This window comes from Lagopus muta, chromosome 6, assembly GCF_023343835.1.
Source record: "Lagopus muta isolate bLagMut1 chromosome 6, bLagMut1 primary, whole genome shotgun sequence".
Classification (NCBI taxonomy): Eukaryota; Metazoa; Chordata; class Aves; order Galliformes; family Phasianidae; genus Lagopus; species Lagopus muta.
In genome coordinates this window covers 41,619,620-41,642,289 of record NC_064438.1, presented here as the reverse complement: position 1 = coordinate 41,642,289, position 22,670 = coordinate 41,619,620, and the positions used below count along the sequence as shown (strand labels likewise).

Here is a 22,670-nt window from a genome sequence, read left to right as displayed (position 1 = left end):
ACATCCTGTTTCTTCTATAGCCTTGCAAGAAAAATACAAGTCCCTCCATGAACACATCAAAATGTGCTCTCCAGCATGACAACGCATAAAAGGATTTTTTTTTCCTTTTGCACTGCTGTCTGCTTAAGTCTCCAATATGTTTTGATATTTTTCTCCTGCAAATCAGATACCATGTCTTATAGAAGTCTCATTGTCCTTTTCAATTGAATGAACTGAATTATGCAGTGCAACCAGTGCACTCTCAAGCCATCAACTTCCTGCCACCCCAACTGTACATTATCAAGATATGTAAATACTGTAGAAAAACCAAGAGTTAGAATGCTATCTCTTCCCAACAAGTTGATAGATGTAATTTGGAAACTGCCTCCCACATTGCTGAGCAATCTGTTGCGTGTATCGCTCCTCAAATTATAAAGTTGAAGGGACAAACAAGAATAATGCGGTAGATCAAACAAGGGTGCTGTAAGCATACTCTGAAGATACTTGAGTAAGAGGTACTCTTACAAATAGGTTGTAAAATTTATCTGATTCAGTCAAGACCAGGATCTAACATGTCTTTTTCAGAACTGATTCTCATTTAGCTAAAATGTACTATGAAGCTTAGCAGCACATCAGCAATATGAATTTTGTAAAATGTCATCCAGAGCCATGAGAGAGCCAAATATCGTGTGGCTTTGTAGTGAAAAGTAATACTTATAAATGGCTATAGCAAAACTGGAGTTTATAAAGTTTATCAAGGCCGATACCTGACAAAGAGAGGCCTATTGATCATAAAGACAGATGTTAAGATATAGCATGAGAATTTTTAGATAAAATTTGTTGAAGTAGAGCAATGTGGAAAAATACCATGACAGGCATACTTTAATAAACTGATTTGATTTACTAAATATGTAAATGCACACAAGCTGCAAAAATCTCACAGTCAGTCTGTCTTATTTTTTTTCACAGAACCTATACAAGAAGCAAAGTAGACAGGAATGTAGAGCCTGCAGCATACTGAGAATATATATTGTCTGCTTTGGGATGTTTAGCCCATATTTGAAAAGCGGGGTTTAAACTATTGTCTCAGGCTCCTTCTAAAGATGTTGTTAAAATAATAAATGAAAGAATTAGGTTGCTTGAAATCAGTGTGTGAACTGAGAGGGCACTTTATAGCATTGTTCTAACACGGCAGATCTGTAGGATTCAGATGTTTAGTACCTCTGGAAGGAAACAAAATAAATGTGGCCAAAGTTCCATGTAACTGAAAACTGCACTAACCGAGGAATGTTTAGAGGGGATTATGTTCAAGAAAGCATCTATACATTATGCTTGTTTCCCAGTAAGTTCATCAAATTGCTCAAGAGACTTTCTGACCAGAAGTTATACCTCTTTATTAAAAAAATATTTCATATACTTTTCCTCTTCAAATTCAACTGACAGTTTTTTAAAATGCTGTCATCTTTAACTTCACATTGGTAACTGAAGTTACACTGTTTCCTATGTTTCCTATGAACTTGCTTTTTGATGCTCCTAGTTTTATATGCTAGAATAAGGAGGAAAGAAACCTCAAAAAAATAAAAACAAACAAAAAAAACAACCAACCTTCTTCAATAGGTTTTAGTAGTTTGGCCCTGCATGCAACTTCACAGCAACTTTATATATTTTTGTCTACCATGAAGTATCATGCTTTTCCTATCCATTTTGGTTCAGAGAAACTTAGCAGGGAAAAAAAAAGTATTATGTTGTGTCAAGCTTCATCATCAAGCAAAAAATAAAATCATCCTTATCCTGAACAGAAAGGAGTTGTATTAGGGGCAAATGCTTAAAGATGGAACTTGATAACTACTAGATCTCTCAGACGCATACTCAAACAGAATGTTAGCTACATAAACATGCCAGAGTTATTTGACATTGTTTAATCAATCTTTAGCAAGTTGTGTAGTGAATGTAACCTCTGTAACTATAGCATTCCTCTGAACATTACAAACTTTGAACAAATTAGGTGCATCAACTACTCCATCTTAGAATGTCTTTACAGAGGCACTTAGTGTAAACAGGATTTAAATATAAAATAGCTTCTAATTATTTCTCTGAGTACTAATATTAACAACAACAAAAGCTGATGAGGTTACGTTTCAAGGGAAAGCAAATTATGTATAACAACCTCTTAAAAATAAATTCAGCTTGTGAAGCAAAAATTTCATTCAAATTTTACCTCACATTTTACAAATATTTATAAATTAGTTTTTTAAAAGTAAGAATTAGAAAGTCAACACAATATTAACATTTGAAAAAGCAAAACTCATTTACCTTGAAGACTTTTAACTTAAGTTAAAATGTTTTGTATGGTCTGAAATAGCTGAAGCTAACTTTTTCTATCAATTCTCAAGTGGTTATAAAATTACTTACAGCTCTCTCTATCACTGCCTGTAAAATCATGTAAAAAAATCTCTGCATACTGATCCTTTTCACTTTCACTTACCTTGTATAAAAAGGATAAATCACAATGTTGAAATTTAAAAGTACTTTTAGCTCTTATTTAGGAAATCTTGCTCCCTTATCAGCTTCTGCTTTCACCTATTAGATGTCTTTTTAGAAGTTGAATCTATTTTCAAAGAATGTATATTAATGTAAAGTTCAATATATAATGTCAAATGATAAAATGAGTTATCTACTTAGCAACTATTTTGGGGATAATATGTTATGATACCAGGTGTCTTTTTTCTCACTGAGTTATGTATGATTTGCTGAAAAAACCTAGGGACTCAGGGAGTCCTGGGAAGAGGTATTTTTAGCTTACCAATGTCAGTGTACAGACGTCTGTGTAGGACTTAAAAACCTGTTGTGACTAATCATATTCTTCACAGTAGTGCCATGATCTAACTTTCCGACAACCTTGCTTTCATTTAAAGATAAGAAGGGAAGTGAGAGAAATTGAAAAGCTGAGATACTTGAACTTTTTTTTTCAGTATTTGTAAAGCAGAAGTGGCTATCCTTTCTTTTGTCCTAAACAATCCTGTTAAATCTGGGGAGATTCATCTAGGAAAGATTTCACTGAAAAGGATGAGAGAAATTGGATATGAAGGGATTTATACCTTCTTCTAAATTTTTATTGACAACATATTACATTTGTGCAAGGTTTTTTCTCCGAGCTGAACTGGGAACTTCTGTTATCATAGTACTTAATCTTACAAATAATAGCTAGGTTTTATAGAGATGCAATGCAACTTTTAATACTTGATTTCTTTCTCACTAGACTATTAGGAACTTAAATTTGCCACTGTGTAAAAAACATAATATTGCTTTATTTTATTGCTGTATTACTTTTAATGTTTCATATAAGTCTGAGAGAATTGTTTTGTTTTATTTCTCAAGTCCCTCTCCTTTTCAGTAATTGAATGGCATGCTTTAGGGGTTGATAGATGGATTTGTGCTATTTAACATCTTTATTAGTGACATGGACTGTAAGATTGAATGCATCTTCAGCAAGTTTGTTGATGATTCCCAAGCTGCATATTGCAATTGTCATACGGGAAGGGAGAAGTGCCACACAGAGGACTTGGCAATCTTGAGAGGTGTACCTGTATGAAACTCATAATTCAACAAGGCCAAGTACAAGGTCCTGTATCTTGACTGGGGCACTCCAAAGTACAACTGCAGTGGAGAACAGATGAAAAGCAGCCCTGAGAAGAAGGACTTCAGAGGTTTTCTTTGATGAAAAACTCAATGTGAGTGCTGGCAGCCCAAAAAGCCAGTCATATCCTGAGCTGCATCACAAGAAACATGACTAGGAGGCTAACAGGAGGTGATTCTCCGCCTCTACTTTGATCTTCTGAGATCCCACCTGTAATACTGTGTTCAGAACATGGAACTGTTAGGCCAAGTGCAAGATAAATCACTTAAGTCTGCAGAAATTAGCAATATTTAACACTGCCATCATAACTAGTTTTTTTTTTGTTTTTTTTTTTTTTTTATACAGTTGTTCATATCTTACACAAAAATTCACTGCAAGTATTTGTAAGGGCCTTTTATTATATTAATTGACATTTTTAAGGACTTCACTTAAATATTTGATTATCACACAATAAGCCAACAAATCGATTTTTCCATAGTTCTACCATGCTTTTCCGCACTTAAAGGTTGAAGTATATATACGTATCTTAAATATATTTTACAACTGCCAGATTCGGGGCTCCAAGACTTTGACAACAACATAAATAAAGCAGCCAGCCCAACTGAAGGGGAAGAAAGCTAGTGGGGTAGGAAAAGAATGAACTGCAGCTGTTTTGGATGATAGAGAGTCCCTCTACATATTGCCACTATCAGAAGATATATTTATTATTAAAAGTCAGTTATTTCCTGTGTTATTTCATATCCATCTGATAAAGATCTCTAGAAGTCTGAATAATTATGTTTGACATCTAGCAGGGGGCTTCCCAGAGCCAGGACCTATTTCACTGTCCCAACCAGGAGCAGGTTAGCCCCAGCCTTCACCACCAAGCACCTCCATGGAGATAAGGACAGGCCAAAGCCAAGATATGAATCCTGCTTGATTAGGCCCATGTCTGGGCAGGGCTCTAGAGAGCTGGGTATGGGCTCTGTTGCAGCCTTTGCTGCGACAGACACCAACAGGTTTTCTGGGCTGTGGATAGGGTTGGGGAGTCCTGGAGAGCCAGGTAGGAGTAGGCAGGACTGTGGCAAGTGCCCTCAAGGTCTTGACACAAAAAAAAAAGAAAAATGATCAAATGCTAATTTAAAGAAATAAGTATTTCTGTTTACTAAATTAATTATTAAAAATTTTTTCAGCTACTTTATGATGCACAGTATGGTACAGGAATAGTACTATACTGAAATAGTTATACTGTTCAAATAGTATGCTAGTATTTCTGGATGACATTATTAGTGCTATTTCTGTCTCTTCAGATCTACCTTGAGGACATTTGTTCATTGGCTCAGTAGCTTGCAGTACATATAAATCATTAAGAGTTAAACATGTTATAATATATTTCATTATATCTGCCTACTTAGATGAATTTGCACAAGAATTAACTCAATTCACTTTTGCTTCACGTCACTAGACATTGACCATGTCTGTCATACTATTGCTATCCCTATATCAGCTCACAGCAGTGTTACATCGACTCTATCTCATGTCAGTAAACTCCTGAAAGCCTTCTGCAGTATCAGAGAGGGGAAATTAAAGTAAAGGTTAATGTCACTTTCTATGGTTGAATGGTTCTTTGAAAATACCAAAGGGAAGGTAGCCTCTGAAACCTGATTTTATTTATTAATCTTATATCATCAGAATACCAAATATACCCATCAAAGCTAAGCTTATCATTTTGTAAGAAAGAATTACAAGGGGCTGTAGCAGAGGTAGAAAAATCTGCAATTCTTCTTTCAAATTAGTGCAGGTAAAACAAAAATGGTAGCAGAAAACTACATATAAAATGAGTGAAACATAAAACCTGAATAGTAGTGTAATTTCCAAGCTCAAAATTAAATTTTAGAGGATATATATTTTCTTCTATAAATACATTTCAGAAAAAGGAAAACACGTATTCTATTTTGTGTGTACTAGTATTGGATAAGTAATTAAGTGGTTTGTATTGCATGCCAAAGATTTTTTATAGATAATAATGAATTAAATTTCTTCAATGCAAATTTTGGCTTGAGAGCTATACAAATCCAGATATATAGGTAGACCAGGAAAATATCATGTAAGTATTACTGGCCAGTAACTGCCATTCTTCATGCAGAAAGATCTTTTTTTTTTTTTTTTTTTTTTTACTAGAGACATGAATTAATTTTCCATCGCCTGTTTGATCCTCGGCTTCTACAAAAACAAATCAAAGAGACAATTAAATACCACAGATTCAGTGGTGGTCTCTGATTGTTTCGTGGCATGTGTGCTCTAGTCTTGTTAGATAGCTAAACTGATTAATCAATTAAGCAAGTAAATAATCCCTGATATCAAGATACAATTTTCTTATGTTCTAAGAAAGTTCTAGCCAAACAATATAAAACATCAAAGAAGTAACCATCAGGAAATTAAAAAATTTTCATGAAGAAAGTGAGAACACGTGAGTAAAGTAACTTGCTGAAATTAACTAAACTACAGTAACAAAGAATATCTAAACCTCTGGCATGGTCCACAACCAGAAAAATTCTCACTGAAATCAGTAGAGACTTACAGCACTGCTGAATGGTGACATTGGCCAGATTTGAGACAGCAATCTATAAGCAAGGAGGGTGACTGATTCTATTTTTTTTTTTTTTTTTAATTAAAAAAAAATGTGTGTATTATGATGGTATAAAGCAAAAGAGAGAGGAGAGAAAGAGGGAATGGAAAAATCTTGTGTAAGAGTTTTATTTAGTTGTATTTATTTAGTTGTATGTATGTATATTCACCTTCTATTGGCTGATGAATAAAGTTTATTGACTTGTGCTTTGGACATTTGCCTCTGTAATAAACTGCTGTTTTATGAATTGAATTATGTATGCAAGGAACATTGGCTGGTGTATAGACCAATACTTGAGTAAACCTATTTTCTGAGGACACGTGAGACATGCTATTTTGACATACGGAAATTGGATTAGAGTATATTTGGGGAATAATTTTGTTTGTAAGCTGTATTTCTAAGAAGAGCTGCAACTTTCTAAATTAGTGTTGCTGATCTGTAAACTATTTTGATGATGTATGATTTGATGTATGATATACATTGAATTCTGAATTCCATTTACTGGAAGCTAGAAAAAGAACCACACTGCAACTATATAAGTGAGTTCACTTGCTTTATCTACAAAAACACATCTCAGGTTTTTTCTTCTGTTGGTTTCATACATTCTTTCATTCAGGTATGGGGTAAGTTATGTCAGATCTATATTTAAAATACTTCTTAAATATTTTCCTAATTGTATATGTCATTTATTAGTACGTACTTTATTTTAAGGCCCAAATGAGTACACTAGCTGGCACTAATTAGCCTGATTAATCTCATCTGGGACCCTCAGCCACAAATCTTTTTCTCCCAAACCAAAAGTTATAGTATAAATAATATATAGTAAAAATAATAGTATAGGCTTGTGTCTCGCCTTGTATTTTGCTGCCCTTGCCTTGGCAGTGGACTTAGTGCTCACTGCACCTCTAAGGCTCACTTTGCTCAGGTATGGTGGGACTGCATCCATTTTAATGCCCCTGCTGCATGCTTCTCATCATTAGCTCCTGACTTGCCTTCTCTCGCCAAAAGTAGCCCACTTTTGGTACTACTTTTCAAAGCTATGTTTAAGCCAAAATATTCCTGATGTAGGAGAGCTGTAAAAATATCAGTTACGTACACAAAGTTTTTGTATGTGCAAGCTTGAATTTGTTCTGAGTCTCAAATACAAAAGCTTTGTAAGTTGGAAAAAAGCATGTCCTTTTTTTCTCTTACCTACCCTCACCCCTCAGCGTCTTAACTGTACTTCAGAATTGACTTTTTTGCATATCTTTGCATAACACCTATTAAATTGAAGTATAGTAGAGTAAACTCTGAGTAGAATTTGATGTAGTTTATCTATCACTGTGGGAGTATTTCTAACTTTGATTTTTTTTTTTTTTTTTAAAGAAAGTAATGTTTTATTTATACTGTAGGGACTTCTCTCCTCTTAATACACTACAAGACAGTAAGAAAGCCTATAACTAAGACTAATACACAAATGGAACTTTTAAGAAAACTGGAAACATTACGTTGTTACATGGTGGAATGAAAGAAAACATGCTAGTGAGTCTCTTAATTTCATTATTATTGGATTATGATTTCCAAATGAACATCAGAGTGCAAGCGATTCAGAGGAATATTTACTGAATGAAACATGAACAGTGAAAACTGACCAGTAATTGAGTGCTTCAGAGATGAAACAATCCAGAGTTTGTTTTTTTTTCTACTTTGAAAGCATTAGCACTAACAAATCTACCAATGCACTGCTTATGCCTGTCATTCTTGGTTTCTCAATTGATGAATAGAGGTGCATTGACACTACTACAGTTCCACAACAAAGTTACCTTGCTAATGGGTCAGTGGCAGAAGGATGAGGTATGAGGCTGGATTTAAAATAAAAACTCCTGAGTTTAAGTACAGTATGAAGATAACAGGGTTTTTCTTTTTGTTTCATTTTCTTTATCTGCTTTAACACTTCAGGACCATAGGGGTCAGTTTATCATCTATGGGAACTAGAAAGATATAGTTACCTCTCAGTTGTAGTTCTTTCATCTTCTTGCTAAATTTTGTCTGGTGTCTGTGTCTGCTTGTCTTTTAACCGGTAGATATTTCCCTCTCCACCACAATCAAGCTCATCCTACTCCATTCCTGTAGGGTCTCATTGAGTGACACGATTCAATTTTTTGTCCTATTATTGCTAAAAAGAAGATGAATTTTATTAAGCATCTTGTTGAATAGAAGATATTGACAAAAGTGTGAATTGCACTCTCAGTTGTGAGATTGCATTGCCCAACTCATAACACTCAGTCCAATCACAAATGCATCCTAGAGATCTCTGTAGGAATGTAGCATCACTACTGATTGTCATTAAAAAACAAAGAAAAACACAATGGAAAAATAAAAACAGTGTGTTTATATATTTAAGATAATTCTTTAGTTGTTTTATTGTTTTGTTTTCATTCATTCAAAGCATACATTTCTAGGCAAGTGGGTCTTTCATCTTATAATCCACAACCCGTTTTCCCAAAATAAATAGCTTTCCTGCTTACAAGATTGCAGAAACAGATTCTATATCTGATTAGAAACAGGATAGAAAGTAACCCACGAAACAAAAAATTATTTATGCAGAATATTTCCTAAAAAGTAAAAATAAACAACCTTCTTATTTCAAGAAAACAAGCATGAACTTTCAAATACGAGTAACTCATTTAAGATGCAGAAAAGCAAGCAGTCTTTATTATGGCTGTGGTCAAGGAGTGAGGGAATAATATGGTTGGTCTGTGGCAATTTCTCCTTCTGATGTATGCAGCTACATAAATATTTTTATGTGCACTACACTTTTAATATCAAAAGACACATCCACCTTCAGAAGAAAATACAACTTTAAGGAAAAGATGATTCAGTAAGTAGAGAATGCATATGTGGTGACATTCAGATTCTTTTAAAGATGAAAGCACATAGCTATATTGGCAGAGATCATCTATGTTTACCCAAGTAACAAGTTAGTTCGCAATATTCTATGCGGATTTCTTGAAGCTCAAAACTGGTTGATATTCACTTTTTGCTTCTCGCATTGACCTTTTTAAGCAAATATTTGCTATTGGTTGACTTTGGAAGTTAGCAACCTCAAATTGCAAATCAGTTAAATGTATGGTGTGATACTGGTCTTCTACAGTGATGTTTCCACGTGGAAATGTTCCTGCCTATATTTATGACTTAAGAACATCTGATATCCCACACTTCAAGTTTTATATTTCAGAAACCATAATGCCATGAGGTCATTTTTTTCTTGCCTGTTTTTAGAAAGAAATATTTCATCCTGAAAAATATCCTAACAAACAAAGTGGTTTGTTTTCCTTTACTGGATTTCATTTTCACTAATGTATCTAGTTTCTGTTTATTTAAAAGGTATCGTCTGGGCCAAAGGAAGTTTCCAACAGTTCAATAAATTACTGATATTTCAGTCTGCATCAAGTTGCCTTGGCTTGCCTTAAATTCCTGGTTAAGTCTTTCCAATATGAGCACATGAAAGTGCATATCCTATTCAGCAGAGAACTAAAAATCCATGTAAGTACTTATTTCAATAATTTTTTGGACTTCCAGGAACAGGATATGATCAATATGGAAAGAAACTCTAACGCTTGTCAATATGCAAATAAACCTTATCAGACCATACAGCTCTGGAAGGATGATTTTGCTCATTCTTGCATGATAGACACTAGCAATCCTCTTTTATTACTTCAGCTCATAGATTATTCCTGTAGGAAAGGATGGTTTGAGGCAGTGAAGCAAATAAGACAGAAGTACATGCAAACCATAAATATTAAAGTTACACTAGGATGGCTAGAGAATTCAAGTATTAAACACAGTTGGAAACCTGATTTGAAAGGAAAGAGAGCTGAGTGACAAGTGAGTGGAGCAGCTGTGAGGTTCGATGTCCACAAGAAAATTACATATGTATGTATGTAATACACTCCACATAAGAACATAAAGATGGACTTACATGCCATATAGTGCTATTGGCAGAAGAGGTCTGAATCTCTTTTTGCCTTCTCTCCTATGAAAAATGTCATGCTTCCATAAAGCCATTCTTACTGTCATCAACTCAATTTGATTCTTCAGTCATTATGATCATGTGCTCCTAGGTCAGTTCAGTATCAACATAGGAGAGGTGTGTGCTGAGGCAAAAATGGTAGGCTAAGGGAAAATAGTAGAGAAGGCGGGGTACATCTGTCCTTCACCTGCTAATTGCCTGCACTGGAAGCTTTCCATTTACAGTAAATCTTCTTCCTTGTTTCATTTTACTTTTCGGTCTGTCTAACTGCTACAGTGGTAATAAGATTATTTGAATAGTGATCTATATAGTGACTGTCCACATGTGATCATCATGAAGTTATCAGCATCTAGAAACAAACTCTGGTGTATTATATTGTGTGCTGTGTGATGACATGGCATTCTGGAACTGACTAAAGCTTCTGAACAGCTTAACTACATTCCTTTTCTCTGGATGTTTGGAATATTATGCATTCTTTTCCTCTTAGAGTTCTCCTGCTGCAAGATCTTGATAAAAATAAGGTCTTGCATTGACATGAGTTTTTATAGTAATATCCAATGGATAATTATGGCTTGGTCCCATCACACTAAATTCCTGCCAAGAAAGAGTTAAACATTGCACAAAGAAGTAGGAAACCAGCTTATAAAATGCATCCTTAGGAGCTAGTTCAGGATCTAACCGTAGTTTCCGCTGCACAAGCACCACAATATCAGGAAGAGGGAGAACTTATTTTCTCTCATAATCAGAAGTGGTAAACTCAGCAACCACACACTTGTAATGTTAGAACCTTTTCCCAATCACATTTTGATATAGATTGAGCCTAGCAACCCAGTAAATGAAGTTCCTGAAAAAATAACGAATTTCTTTTGTATGAAAATAAATCTTTTCTTTTTTTCTCTATGTAGTATATTTATATTTTAGTAGAAACATAGTCATGAAGACTGTAAAAACTGGAGAAGAGAAGGATTTCTTGAATATAAGCATGATGTAGGACTTAAATTTTTTATTTTGGCAAAAAAAAAAAAAAAACCCAAAACAAAACAAAGCAACAAAAGCTGTAAAATGGAATATATATAAGAGCAATGCATACACACTGGCACCGCAGCAGGATTTTTCTACTGAAATACTGAAGCTCTGTTTTATCTCAGGAAAATTAGCTGAATAAGGGTTTGAACCACTTTGAATTATTAATGAAATACCCAAAGAAGTAGATCAGTACAAACACTAAAAAATATCATTTTTGAAAAGTTTTGAAACATATGCTCCCAGCTTCATAACTGAAGTCCAGATACTAATAAAACACACCATGAGAAATCAGTCATGGACCATCTTCATTTTCCTTTCCACCTACCAAGAAAAACCTTGAAAGATTGTCAGATGCTAATAAGTTTGGTTGGATTTCTGTTCTTGTACCTAAGAAATAAATAAATCCTTGATATTCAGCGTGAGGTAGAAGAAGGAGGTACCTTTACTTTTTGTACAGAAATCTGATTAAATGATTCTGCTATCAGACTACATGTTTCAAAATTTAAGAGAATGATACCTAAGCTACTGATTAAGAAATTACTGTGCTAATGTAAATCCGCTTGTAGTGCTCACTGGTAAGCAATTCTGCTCTGACTACCATGGCTGGTTCTAAAACAATGAAATTATGTTCCAGAATTATTCACAAAGTAGCAGTAGTTGGACACATGTAACTTCCACTTTCAGTTGCATACATTAAATGAATGCAGAAAGGTTTTTAGTGACAGTACTCTAAAATTCAGCAGTATAACGTGATTCAATAATAGCGCAAGATGGTCAGCTGCTGATGAGAATTATCAGGTTCTGGACAAAAATCGTTGCTATTGCTCTAGAAAACTCTAAAAGGCAGCAGATGTTCTTCATGACACTGAAACAGATTACACTTATGTAGCAAGTTCATATTTTTCATTGCAATTATTGCAAAACATCTGATGGGGTCATGAAAACAGGAGATTAAGTGCTCTGCATGCAGTTCAAGTGGATTAAGCCCCAGGATGGAATACTGAAGAGATTTAAATGATGAATTATTGCATTAAAGGACTGAAAAGTATATAAACTAAATTTCCAGTGTCTGAGGTGTCCAACCAGACTAAGGTATCTCAGGGTCCTGCAGTAAGATATGGACACAATTGCAGTAAGAAAAGTCAAATACAACCAGCGAAATTTATATTTTTATATATATATTAGATAGATAGATTCATCTGTGTTTATAGTTATATCTTTACTTCCCATCCCATTTCAGATGGATTTCAATTTCATTTTCCACTTTAGTTTAGGCAGCTGGCAATGCTTTTAATTATTTTGACGGGAGTTAAGGAATAGTAAATGTAAGTACCAGTGAAATATGATGGTACTTGGCATTTAGATGAGGATCCAAACATTCATGTAAGCAGATACTATCACATCTTATAGTCAAAACTGTTCGCTTAGCTCAGAATATTTGACTGCTACTATCGTTTTCTTCTCTGTTTTTCTAAGAAAGATGAGTTCCTTCTCCCTTCAGGAAACTCAAGAAGATGTGTACTGACAAGTAATATGCAAAACTTTTGCTTGTTCTTTTGCTCTTCAATTTCTCAAATCAATCTGTTTCTCAAATATGGCTTTTGATATGGCTGTTTTTTTAAACACTGGTGAAAAAATAGTCCAGCTGCTGATGCAACTTCCAAGAAGATTCAAAGTCGTACATAAGGTCAAGAAAGACCTTGTGAAACACTTTGGGGTCTGCATCGCAGCCACTACAAAAAACCCTTGAGAACATTATGCACTGATATTAAGCAACACAAAATAACTGTGGAACATGAATATTCTAGCAGTTCATCTTTCTCTGATGAACTGAAAATGGTTTTTAATCAAGCTGTGAAGAGATGCATTAATGGATGAAGTCATCAGTAGAAACAAATGGTACTGGTTGAGGTGTATGTTCTGTTCCTAGACACTTTCTATAGCAATCAACAGGAGCTACATTCTTACTCTGACTAGAGCAAATTAAAAATTAAGTAGAAGATGACATGCAAATTGCATGCAGCAGTGGGAAATAATGGGTGGAATAAGTTACATACAGATCATTCATGACATGTTACTGCTGTAGACAGTAGGGAAGATGTACAGGCAATGTACATCTTATCAGACAAGGAACAGCCAGGAATTATAATTCTGCAAACTGGAAATATAGCACTGCTTTTGAAAGGAAGTGAAACATGAACAAACCTCTCTGGTTAAGTATCTGCAAATGTGTTGTTCCAGTTTCCTCCATTTTGCAGGATAAAGCCTTTACAGCTCTATGGAAATATAAGTAAACATCCCCACATGAAAAAGCTATTATATGATGCACAAATATTTTACAAAATTCCTTGGGTTCCCTCAAGCCCCATTTTCATCACTTTCCATCTCCCATCCACACCATTTCTGAAAAACGTATCCTTCCCCTAGCACAGATGCTTCACTTCTTTGAGTTTTATAATAAAAATAACACTTCTCTAAAATATAAAAATACCTTGATAAACCTACTATCTAATCAATTGCAGCTGTAAATCGTTACTGATAACAAATAGCAGCTGTATTTCATTAGAAGACAGTGTATATCCTTGGGCTGATATTTTAAGGAAAAACCTAAATCAGAGGACAGTAGCTGAAGTATAGCCTCCATAAGAGGGCTTACCTTATGTTTCCCTAGCTAAGTTTAAGATTCTCCTACAGACAATGGTTGTTGTTTTAGAATGCTGTGAAATTAGTCTGTTAGGAAAAACAGGCATGACTATATAATAGCTGTGTGCAGCAGAAGTCTTTATAAATATTTGTGTCCAAGCTAGTTTTTAGATTTTCAGTGTAGATAAGTGAACACCCAGGCAGTATATAAAGGTGAGAGCTACAATGCAAGCACAGGCTGCCCTGAGCTGGAAGGAACCCACAAAAATCAGAGTCCAACTCTTGCCTCATACAAGATGATCCAAAAATCATAATTCTGATCATTGTCCAAAACTTCCTGAATTCAGAACATATGTGAAGTTGTGGCTTATTTCCCTCATATCCAGTTATTTGATGCCTTGCTTTACTTTGCCAGTGTATCAATTTTAAAAAAAAAAAAAAGACACTTTTTCTATGTTGAGCAAGATTAAGTAAGAGATTTAGTTATGCAAAAAGTTTCATTCACTTCACAGCATCATTTTAAATATGGAATAACTTTACCTTATAGAAATTTTCACATAAATTTCCGTTTTTTATAGTCATTTTTCCTTTGTTTCAAAGTACAGATGCACCCACATGTTCAGCAATATATTTTCTAAATCAAAAATGTAAGAAAGACTCCAATTTCTACCCACACTTTGATATACAGTTATTTACTCTCTGCTTTCTATGCAGTAAGGGTAGACGAAGTAGGCTTAACAATCAATCAAAGGTAGGATTAGAACTCCATTAAATAATGGACCTCATTTTATGATAATGAAAATCTGTAGTATCATTTTAGGTCGCTGGCTCTCTCTGATAGCAGTTTTCCACTTCCATCCCACTACCATTCTGTATTTTGAAAGTGGTTATGAACTGAGATTCTTACTTTAAAATAGTAATGATGCTCTGAAAATCCTTCAGGCAAGTTAAAAGATTTTTCAGTTTTATGTTCTGTGCACTTTCCAAAGCGAATCCCTACCTCACTAAACTTCATTCCAATGTACAGTAACCTAAGAAACAGATCACAATATTTTTGTTCTAATTATTATGAATGGTGTATGTATAAAATCTTAGTGAAGACTAAGATTTATTTTTATTGCTATTCCCTTTATTCATTTTCTCAATATATCTAGAACTATTTCTGGGTAGTCCTATGGGTCTTCAGACTCAATGAATTCAAGCCAAGGGGTTAGAATATAATACTGCTGGATTTTGTTGCTGGACATAAAGATGTTTCTCCCTTTGGAAGAATAGAAGATCTTAAATTACATCCAGTATCTGATGATATGGTAAATGGGAAAAATGGCTAAAGAAGCTGTGATTACAGAACTGCCATAGCTGTGATATGTAGTATGTTCTACTTTGTACTTAGGCAAGCAAGATGAGGATTTTCAAGTTGACGTATCATCTCAAATTTTGTAAGAACTATGTCTTGAATAATGTGATTTTTTTTTTTTTTAAAGAAGCATGTGAGTGGGGTTTCAAATCAAACTAAGCTGGATCTTTATTTTGGAATTTCATCACAATTCTAAATTTCATGGAAAATTCTCACAGACTTTGGCACGCTTTGATTTAAGCCTAGTCTAAAGTATCAAAACAACTACAGCCTTTCCTGAGAGAATAACTCCCTAGAAGAGAGAGAATTGAAGCACTTAATATTATCCAAGTGAAGACTGAGACTGTAGTCTATAACTTTCTAGGTACTTAATTATGAAAGCATCAGATATTGAAGGGATTTTTAACACAGAAAAGTAAAATGTGGAAAGAATGATAGGCTTGAAAAATGAAAGAGGATTGCAAGGTCCTGCATAATTGAGGAAGGAAGTAACAAAGATTTTACATTATTTTTACATCCATGACTAAACTTTTTAAAATGTATCTGATGTTTCTAATGTCATCTTTAAAATAGGTGAATAAACAAAACAAATAAGGATACACACAACTTACAAGAAATTAGATCCCCGTATCAGTATCATTGAGTATAAAGTGGCAAATTGCAGAAGTCGACTAATAACTGAGGAGTAATAAATTAAACGGGAATATCTTGGAGAACTCAAGAATAGGTCTACATTTGAAAAACTGTTTAAGTTACAAGGAAGTTATATAAAAAGATAGATTGCGTATCTGGGAACAAGCATTTTGTGTGAGAAACTGGATAAGCGAGTCAGAATTTGCAAGAGAGAAGAGAATTGGAAACACTCCCAGGACAGAAAGGGCCTCATCTGAATTGTTCCAGAACAACTTACTTTAATCCATGTACGAGTTTTCTAAACTCTTACATTTCAGGAAAGCCAAAAAGAAGTTGAGTTGTAAGATTCTTTTTATCCTTTGATGGCTTAAGGCCATGCTATTCAGATTTGAGTATCTACACTGAGTTAATATTTCATATTATTATACGGATATTTGTATCTTGAGTTTAGATCTTGTCATTGTTATGATTTGGGATTATTTAAGTACTTTTCTGGCAGGCAAAACTCAGTTATTCTCTAATCACATTTGAACTTGCATATTGTTGTTTTATAGAAGGCTTAAAGATTGTTTAAAGTGTCAGTAAATAAAGTGAGGGAGGCTGATAGGAAGACTTCATTTGTGTGATTTTTAAAAAAGCACAGTCTAAGTGCTATCAAATTATGTGAAAAATTTCTTCAAATATTTCATGGCAGTGGGGTTGGAACTAGATGATCTTTAGGATCCCCTCCTACCTATGGCACTCTATGATTTATTTTGGATGGTTTCCTTTATGTAGCACATAGAGTTTCCTCCTCATACGCACTTATGAATGTTGAAATGTCTACAGATGCAAATATATAATGTAACTAGAACAATTTAAATTGCAATTTTGATAGAAGTTCTCTTTTATAATACAGGATCATATCACCATACGTCACAATAAACTTCAAGAATCTGTCATTGAAAAAGGTGTTAAATTCATTCAGTGTTTTGGAGGCATTTGAACCGAAAATGCTTGACAGTCTTATGTAACCTGAACTATTCTCCATAGCTTTGCCTGCCTCTTTTCTCTCTGGTACAGGCCATTCATTCTAAATATGAATAAGTTCAAATTGTTATAAAGGAAATTTCCTCATGTTTTGGCAAGCCAATTGAATCCTGAGGTTTTTAAAATTCTTATGACCTATAGTATACACCAGATCCCACATTCTTGATCTTACACTGTTATGAGCAAGTATTAGATCATCCTATCCTAGCTATCCTGTGTGCGCATATTGCTCTTGGAGAAAATTTTTAAATATACTAGGGGAGATTTAGGGTTCTCCTCTCTAGTGTGAATATTTGAAGAAGCGCAAGGGCATCTCAGGATGCACATGTTCCATAGTATGGATTACATGTTGTCTATCAGAATGTATAGTGAGTTTTAGTCTTCAGTAATTCTGTTTGTCTTCTAAACAGAAATGCCCTTTTCAGGTACAGTCTTATAATGCATCCAATCAGCTTAAATGTCAAGTTCCATTATGGGATGACCTGCTGAAGAGGAACTCTGTGCAGAAGGACCTGGTTGTTCTGGTGGACAACAGGTTGGCCGTGAGCAGCAGCATGCCTTCGTGGTCAAGAAGGCCAAAGGTACCCTGGGTGCATTGAAAAGAGCTTGGCCAGCAGTCAAGAATGGTCACCTTTCCCCTCTACTCTGCCCTGGTGAGGCCACATTTAGACTACTGTGTCCAGTTCTGGGCTCCCCAGTTCAAAAAAGGCAGGGATATCCTAGCAGTCCAGTAGAAGGCCACAAAGATAAAGGTCCTGGAGCATCTATCATATGAGGAAAGGCTGAGTAACCTGGGCCCATTCAGCCTGGGGAAAAGACAGAGGAAATCTGATTAACGTTTATAAATGTATAAAAGGGAGGTAGAAGGCATACGAATGAGGCCAGGCTCTTCTCCGTAGTGCATAGCAATAGACAAGGAGCAAGAGCCCAAGATTTGAACATAAGAAGTTCTGTGCTAATATGCAGAACTTCTTTATGGTAAGGGTGACAGAGCACTGGAAAAGGTTGTTCAGAGAGGTTGTGGAGTCTCCTTCTCTGCAAATATTCAAGACCAGTCTGGATACCTACCTATGTCACAATGCACATTTTGTAGGAAACCTGCCTTTAGCAAGGGGGTTGGTCTCTATGATCTTGTGAGGTCCCTTCCAACCCCTGCAATTCTCTGATCTACCTGTGAAAACTATTCAGGCATCTAATGCTAAATGATGTGATGAAGGCCAGGGAAGATCTCAAATATTGTAGTGTTTACCTACATGTTACATTATATGCTGCATATCTAAGCAGAACTCAAGTTCAAACAGAATCTAGTTTGTAAGCCATTGAAAGAGGAGGGAATAAAAGGTTGAGTTTCTGGTTCTGATCCCTAGTCTCAGAACTGTTCATAAATTTCACAAATGCTTAAAACAGTTGGATCCTGTATTTGGACTGAATCTAGTCTTTGGACCAGCACTAAAATACACGTAAAGTGCATAAGTCACCAAGCTAAGGAATCATTCTTCTATGGTTTCTAAACAAGGCATTCCAGTCTGTCTGTAAAATGGTCTTGGAAAATACAGCACTGAAAAATTCAAGTTCCAAGTCTATTCCCTACCGAAAACAAAATTGTAATTAGAGTCAGTGGGGATACATAAAGGGTGATTTCAGCATATTTTCATATAGATAAGGATTTTTGCACCTTTTATGACCTTGAATATCTGACAGCTGACCAGATACCACAGTAAGTTTCTGTTTATTTTAAAAAACTCTGTACAGATGTTTTCATAGGTTAAGAAAGCTGATCAGAAGATACTTGAAATGCAGGAAAAGTATAAAATATGAAATAAAGAGACACAACTGTCTGTGCTTTTAATATATGCATTGTGCTCTCAGCAAAGCTGAACATTTAAATTTTTATTTTTTTATTTTTTATTTATTTATTTTGCACAGGACTTTGGAAAATATAACTCCGGGGAAGCTTAGTTAAGGGTATTGCTGCGCAGGAATTCTCAGCAATTTTTTGTTTTAAAACAATGTTAAAAAAATCAGTGAAGTAATTCAAAATATATAGCATCCAGTCAAGAGCTTTGGCTAGATCTTGATCTGAAATGTTGTTAAGATTCAAGCAAGCTGATATAGTGTTTATAAAAACTTTTGTCTTTTTTTTGGTCTGGTCTGAAGGAAATGAAATCATTCTCCATCTCCTTCTTCACTTCTCTATCCTTCTATCAATCCCAAGATCTATCCATCTCTGCTTAAGTATGCTGGCCAAAGAGATTACTCGGACAGAAGTAACAGAATGTCACCTATTTATTTTGAAAGACGTTCTTTTGAAAATAAGGAACAAGTTAAAGATAAAATTGCATGACTTGTTTTATCATTATCTCAATCCTAATATGATACTACAGAACCTACACAGAGAAACATCACGCTGCATATTCTAAAAACAGAATGATCTTCAATTGAAATTTCTTGCTATATCAGATGCTGACAGTATCCAAGTATAATACCTCAACAGTTTTTGCTGTTTTTGATACAAGATACTGTGCTTTTGTTTCCTATAGAAGAAATTTCTTCCTGTGACTCTGTTCTCATTCAACTTTTCTCTTCACGATATTGTCAAAGTAACATGAAATGCCCTCTTCTACTGCTGCATAGTCATAATTCTCTATAAAGCCTTTTCTTTACTAAGTATCACAATACAGTCCTCAGAAATTTGTTCAACCATTTCCCTTATCCCTTCTCTGCCTATAAGCATTAAATATTTTTTCTATTAAAACAAGCAAAAAAAAAAAACCAAAACCAAAAAAAGACAGTCTAGACATTCACTGCTGCTTCAAATTAATTACTTTCCTTAATTACTCTCTTATGTCAATGACCAGAACCATAAATTTTGAAGTAGATGGTGCTTACTTGAGCATTGTTTATTCAATATTTATTTAAGAGGGAAAAACTTTCCTGGACATAATGCATCCTCTTTTTGTACATTCTCAAAACTATGAGGTTCTCAGCAATATGGATATTAAATACAAATGTACAGGAAGAACTGTAAATTTAGTGTGAGAGATTTATTAAAACTTAACGGTATAAGTTATTTTATTTATATTATTTTGAAGCTGAAATATATACAATCATATATCACATCTTCAAGACAGTATTACATGTACATATAAAACATAGGAAAAAATATTTTTGCTAGGAATATATTCTACAGAAATCTCGTTTGTCAAGTTAGTTCTAAAACCAAAGTACAGAGAATTATTAAACTTTAGGATGTCTATTTACTGAGGGGATATCATTAAAAAAGCACATGTTGACTCAAGGCATAAATTCTCTGTAAATAAAATAGCATTTAGCCACATGCTAGAAAAAAAAATAAATAAAATCTCCCACTTCTGTTGTGCAGACAACGCAGCTATCCAAAAGAGACATCATTTTTTATTTCTGTGGAATCATTTGACATAAACAATTCAAAGTAATTTTTAAGAAAAAAAATTAATCATGTCCAGTGTCTCCAAAACCTTTCAAACAGAAATGGAAGCAAGTAACTCTAACCACAGTTGCTTAATATTTTTAATTTTCCATTCTTTGTAATGGAAATGGACTTCCTTTCTGGTGGATTTTTTTTTTTTTTTTTCCTGTCTTATTCTAAAGCTCTTTTGCTGATTGTTCTCAGTTACAATTTATCCTTTGTGCCCAGTAGGACCCAGACCACAAAATTATCAGTGCTATGGAAAACATTCTTCCTACATATTCAACATTCTCAAAAGAAATGCGACTGACTGGTACTGCCTTTACATCTTTAAATACTCCTTTTGCTGCTTTAGTCAGCAGAATATTTGCATTGACTTATACAAGATTAGAAGATCTTACACACAACCATAGAATCACAAGCTTGGAAATGACCTATAAGATCATCTAGTCCAACCGTCTTCTCATTACCATTGCTACCATAAGCTACTGCATAATCAATGAATATTAAGATGTTATAATTACAAAATAAACAAGAGAGTTTGGCAAAGCAGAAAACGATAACAAAAAGAGGATAGAAAGCTTACCCCCTATCCTGGGCTCACTCACAAAACTCCAGCAGGACAGATCTTCAAAGGAGATCCTTCCCCCACTGTTAGCCAGCTCTTAAATAGGTCTAGAAGAATTGCCTTCACCTGTTCTCCTCTGGCTGACTCATTGCTAACCTCAGGTGATCAATCAGAGGTTCAGGCAGTGACTCAGCTGTTTCCATACAGCTACTAAATCATACCTTGTAGCTCCTCATCCAAGTGCCTCTTGGATACTGCCAGGGATGATGACTCCACCACCTCCCTGGGCAGCCATTCCAGCGCCTGACCATTCTCTGAGAGAAAAAGTTTTTCCTCATGTCTAATCTAAACCTCCTCTGATACAACTTGTGGCCATTTCCTTGGGTCCTGTTTGTTGCCTTTCTTCTTCACAATCATCTAGCCACTCGTCCCCAAGTCTATATTGCTGCATGGAGTTTTTGCGCCCAAAGTGCAGGACCTTGGCCTTGTTAAACCTTATCCCATTCATCTCTGCCCAGCAATTCACCTTATCCAGATCCTTCTGAAGGGCCTCCCTGCCCTCAGGCAGATCAACACCACCTCCCAACTTGGTGTCATCTGCAAACTTACTGAGAGTGCACTCAATACCCTCATCTAGGTCATCAATAAAGATATTAAACAAGATGGGCCCCAGTACCACTCCTGGGGGACACCACTTGTAATGGGTCACCAGCTGGGCTTAACTCCATCAACCACTACCATTGGGCATGGCCCTCTAGCCAGTTCCTTACCCAAAGGAGTGTATACCTGTCCAGACCTCAGGCAGCCAGTTTCCCCAGAGGAAGCCTCTGAGAGACCGTGTCAAAGGCTTTGCTGAAGTCTAGATAGACTACATCAACAACCCTTCCCTCATCTACCAGACTGGTCACCCAGTCATAAAAGGAGATGAGGTTGGTCAAGCACAACCTGCCTTTCATAAACCCATGCTGGCTGGGCCTGATCCCCTGGACACCATGCACGTGCCGTGCGATCTCACCCAAGGTGATTTGCTCCATTACTTTCCCTGGTATCAAGTTGTTCAGGCTAACAGGGCTATAGTTCCCCAGATCCTCCTTATGGTCCTTCTTATAGACGGGAGTCACATCAGCAAGCCTCCAATCTTCTGTGACCTCTCCAGTTAGCCAGGAGCACTGATAGATGTCCAAGAGGGGCCATATCTTCTTAAGAAGTCCACCCTGTTCCTCTATTTGTCAGTGTAACCCAACTCAGAATGATTTTAAAGAATGAAATGTATTATGCAGTCAAGAAAGGTACAAATTATTTGAAATTACACTTACAGATGTATACAAATCAATTTTGACATATAAAAATAATTGGAAATGCTTTCTTAACATTTATTTTCTTCCAGATCGGGCTTGCCTTTCTTCTATTAGAGACTGAAGTAGCTAAAATATCATTTAAAGAATAAGAAACTTTGACTAAGATTCGTACACCTCAGTGTAATCAAACCACGCTAAAATAAATGGGAAATTTATTAACTTTTGAAGAGGATGTTACACAACTTTGATATTTCCAGGCTGAAATGAATGAGGAAACAAACATTTTTTTTACAATAATAATTAGTTTTTAAAAATCTCTTTTGCTTGAAAATTTCTAATTTGTTAAGAAAACAAGTTTTGTGTGTCATGTAGATTTTTACATATGTTTTTCCAGGATGCAATTACAACTGGTTACATCTTTATGGCATTATG

The 22,670-nt window shown here is 35.2% G+C and overlaps 1 long non-coding RNA gene across 1 annotated transcript; it reads right to left on the bottom strand.

The window, feature by feature from the left end:
- Window positions 1-1,500: 1,500 nt before the first annotated feature.
- Window positions 1,501-20,995, bottom strand: LOC125694361 (uncharacterized). The gene is made up of 3 exons (XR_007377531.1): window positions 20,959-20,995; window positions 8,213-8,379; window positions 1,501-3,834 (listed from the first exon to the last, which is right to left on the bottom strand). It is a non-coding gene; the product is annotated as an uncharacterized LOC125694361 (long non-coding RNA).
- Between the last annotated feature and the right edge of the window lie 1,675 nt (window positions 20,996-22,670).